Here is a 5,000-nt window from a genome sequence, read left to right on the forward strand (position 1 = left end):
CCGCAGTCAAATGACTGAAACAAGTAAAAGAGTAAAGAGTACACACACACACACACACACGTATATTTGTGTGTGCTTATATATGGATAACACTGGAGAAATTGGTAACAGTATGTCGAGATTGAGTGGTTGCTAAACGATGCTTTTGAAAAATTGTTACCTTTACATTTCATTATTATCATGCACATTAAAATGTCATATTCTTATTTATTAGCACGGTATTTTCGTCGATTCAGAGGAGAAAGGAAAATAAACTTTAACGGATGTAGAGACTGTTTTCCATAAAATCAAGTTGAGAGATCTATAAATGTTTTTAAAACAGAGGACCACCAATCAGGATATGTCAGATCCATTATAATAGGATAAAAATGTCTTAAGCTTTTAGTAGTTGTGAATTCTTCAGTATTTGAGAATAAAAATGTCCGACAGATATTTTTAACCTGGTATTTTGTTGAATTTGCAAATTGCTGAAAATAGTGTGTTAAACTTATCAGACACAACAAATCTTCTTTAAAAGTTTTTCGATTTTACACCTTTGCTGTGTTCGGCGTAGCTAAGCATTGATACAACAATGATTACGTCCATTCAAAACACTTAAATTTTTCATGTTCGTCATATCATGTTAATATTCATCTCCATAATTTCGTCTGCCGTTACGTTCTGAGTTCAAATTCCGCCGAAGTCGACTTTGCCTTTCAGCCTTTCGGGGTCGATAAATTAAAGTACTAGTTATGAACTGGGGTCGATCTAATCGACTGACTTCCTCCCCAAAAATGTCTGGCCTTGTGCCTAGAAAAGAAAAAAACATTCATCTCCATGATTTCGTCTGCCGTTACGTCCTGAGTTCAAATTCCGCCGAGGTCGACTTTGCCTTTCGTCCTTTCGGGCTCGATCAATTAAGTACTAGTTATGTACTGGGGTCGATCTAATCTACTGGCCTCCTCCCACAAAATGTCGGGCCTTGTACCTAGAGCAGAAAGGAATATTCATCTCCATGTAACATCTGGGTATTTATCTATCGTTTCTGCTGCAAGAATAGCATTCGTCTATATCTGTTGACTTTTACTTGTTTCAGTTATTGCTTTCGGCTATGTTGCGGGTTTGATGGAAAAATTTGACTCCCAGAATCATATTTTATAATTTTAGTACGTATTTTGGTACCTAGGTCTCTAATGCCGAACCAAGAAGTTCGGTAACGTAAGCAGACCTACACCGGTTGTCAAGCAGTGATGGGGAACGAACACAAGCACAACCTTCAACCAAACATAGACCATACACACACATACGCCCACAAGGCGCGTAGCTTATTGGGTAGGGCATTCAGCTTACCATCGTAGGGTCACGAGTTCGAAAACCGGCATGTGTCCTTGAACAAGACACTTTATGTTACGTCGCTCCAGGTAATTCAACTGGCAAAAATTAGCTGTCCTTGTAATTTCAAAGGCTTTCTTGTCAGATTCTGTGTCACGCTGAATCATAACTGGAACACTCATCGTCATAACCTCCGGATTGCCCGAATATATATATATATATATATATATATATATATATATATATATATATATATATATATATATATATATAATATATATATATATATATATATATATATATATATATATATATATAATATATATATATATATTATATATATATATATATTTATATACACACACACATATATATATGTGTGTGTGGAGGCGCAATGGCCCAGTGGTTAGGGCAGCAGACTCGCGGTCGGAGGATCGCGGTTTCCATTCCCAGACCGGGCTTTGTGTGTGTTTATAGAGCGAAAGCACCTAAAAGCTCCACGAGGCTCCAGCAGGGGGTGGTTGCAACCCCTGTTGTACTCTTTCGCCACAACTTTCTCTTCCTGTTTCTTGAGTAACGCTGCGATGGACTGGTGTCCTGTGCAGCTGTGGGGAACACATACGCCACAGAAACCGGGAAACTGGGACCATGAGCCTGGGAAATTCTTATTAAAAACTTTAAAACTTACTTTCGTTTATGCTTATCATGTTTAATATCTGTTAAAAACGCATAAATCTTAAATTTTGTTTATAATTTTATATTCCTTATAATCTTTTTATGATTTTTATTTCATTCTTTTGGGATTCCGCTTATCTGTCTACAGCAGCTATTGCTTTTCAATTTGGCTACACCCGGTTTCTCTGCCTCTATCCACAGGATGGAGTGCTAGTTTAGCTGATCAAGGCGGCGAGCTGGCAGAATCATTAGCACACCGAGCGAAATGCTTATCGGTATTTCGTCTGCCGTTACGTTCTGAGTTCAAATTCCGCCGAGGTTGTCTTTGCCTTTCATGCTTTCGGGGTCGATTGAATAAGTACCAGTTACACACTGGGGTCAATATAATCGACTTAATCCGTTTGTCTGTCCTTGTTTGTCCTCTCTGTGTTTAGCCCCTTGTGGGTAGTAAAGAAATAGGTATTTCGTCTGCCGCTACGTTCTGAGTTTAAATTCCGCCGAGGTCGACTTTGCATTTCATATTTTCGGGGTCGATTAAATAAGTACCAGTTATGCACTGAGGTCGATATAATCTACTTAACCCCTTTGTCTGTCCTTGTTTATCCTCTCTGTGTTTAGCCCCTTGTGAGTAGTAAAGAAATAGGTATTTCGTCTGTCTTTACATTGTGAGTTCAAAATCCGCGGAGATCGACATTGCCCTTCATCCTTTCGGGCTCAATAAATTAAGAACCAGTTACGCACTGGGGTCGATGTAATAGACTTAATCCCTTCGTCTGTCCTTGTTTGTCCCCTCTGTGTTTAGCCCCTTGTGGACAATAAAGAAACAAGAAACGTTAGCACGCCGGAGGAAATGCTTAGCAGTATTTCGTCAGTCTTTACTTTCTGAGTTAAAAATCCACCGAGGTCGACTTTGCCTTTCATCCTTCCGGGGTCGATGAATTAAGTACCAGTTGCGTCCTGGGGTCCATCTAATCGACTTGCCCCCTGCTCAAAAATTCCGGGCCTTGCGCCTAGAACAGAGAAGAATATTTTTGTTGAACTGGAAGAACATATTCAGCTAGCAGTGCAGAAGGTAACTCCGGATATGCTTTAAAATGTGTTTCCCAAGGGCACGTAGAGATTTGAAATTTGCAAGGATACAGACGGAGGATATGGTGAAGATTTTAAATAAACTTCTAAAGTAAGATTTATTAATCTCTTTGTTTTGGTAGCATAATTAAGTAATAAATTTAATATTCTGTCAACTTTTTAAAACATTGCCCGATTTCATTGAAATACTTAATTCTGGGACACCCTACCCCACCCCACACACACTCACACAAATATATCTATTAGCAATGATTTCGTTGATGAAATTTTCCCCACGTAATGAGTTGTGAAAAAGAACTTTTGACTACACATATATGTGTGTGTGTGTGGGTGTGTTTATACATACATACATACATACATACATACATACATACATACATACATACATGCATACATACATATACACACACACACACACACATATATATATATATATATATATATATATATATTATATATATATATATATATATATATATATATATATAAATATAATTATGGGCTCCTAAATAAGGATGCCAAGTGCTAGGGACACAAAAAGGGATAAACTTATCGAGAGTGAAAATCAAATCTTTCACAGGTCGCGGATTTTAGCGACGAAAATATTTTGACAAATTAAACTTAAATGTTGAAGTGAATCGAACGGCTTTTGTGTGTTTCTTAAATGGCTTATAAACACCTTCCACGCTGCAATTGTTTATATATATATATATATATATATATATATATATATATATATATATTTCACGAGCTCCTTACAAATGCTACCAAATCCGCTCTTCAGATTTTGATCGGTGAGAGGCTAAAGTAGAAGACTTATACCCAATATGCCACGCAGTGGGAACGAAACCAAAACCATGTTGTTCGCAAGAAAACTTAATACAACACAGTCACATCTACGTTCGTACAAGTTTATTCCAAAATTTATTCCATAACTGCTACATTAATTATTTCTGGCATTCAGTTTAGTTTTCAGAATTTGAAGACTCTGCATTATTCTTATCTTTTAGTTTTATTCTACGTCTTATTAGGCTTATATAATCTTAATTAGATGAACCTGATTATACACAGTAATCTAATTTTCTGATATTGCTGTCTGTATATGATATTTTTTCCTCGTTGTTCTTCCCAAGATATTTTTATTTTGCTCTTCACATTTCTCACGATCCATAGACTTTTCGTATATCTTCTCTGAATTCATGAACAATTTTAGTAGATATTTCAACTTGGTATTATCTCTTTGTAAAGAGTTTTAAGTCATCCATATAGATAGTATGATTTATATTTTCTCTGTGGCATTTATAACAATTTTCTGATTTAATTCAGTAGATTTGTTAATGGGGTCAGCTCTAGACGGAATGAGATGGCTGCTTTCCATTTTAGTATGTTTGATGTGCTGTGTTAGTATCGGTGCTGCCTTATTTATGTGAGGTGTCTCCAGCTTCCAAGCGTGCAGTATACTATCAAAAGCTCTTTGGCTAATCAATTGAAGCTACGATAAGGCCTATGTTCCTCTTATAGCTATCTTCTATAATATCCCTTTTCACATCTAGCTGCACTTTACAGCCATACATCAATTTCAAGCGATATATCTGCTGTTCTTATGATAATGTTATTGCTTTCCAGGTGAGCAACCAACCTGTTCTCCTGCATTTATTGTTGTTGCTGCTGCTGCTATAGTTATTATAGTTAACACAACAACAACAACAACAACAACAATAACAACAACAACAGCAGCAGCAGCAGCAGCAACAATCCTGAAATTTTGCGGGAAGGGGACCAGTCGTTTATATCGACCCCAGTGTATCACTAGGACTTAATTCATCGACCTCGAAAGGAAGAAAGTTAAAGTCGACCTCGGTGGAATTTGAATTAATAATAATAATAATAATAATAATGATGATGATAATAATAATAATAATAAT

Source organism: Octopus sinensis, linkage group LG8 (genome assembly GCF_006345805.1).
Source record: "Octopus sinensis linkage group LG8, ASM634580v1, whole genome shotgun sequence".
Classification (NCBI taxonomy): Eukaryota; Metazoa; Mollusca; class Cephalopoda; order Octopoda; family Octopodidae; genus Octopus; species Octopus sinensis.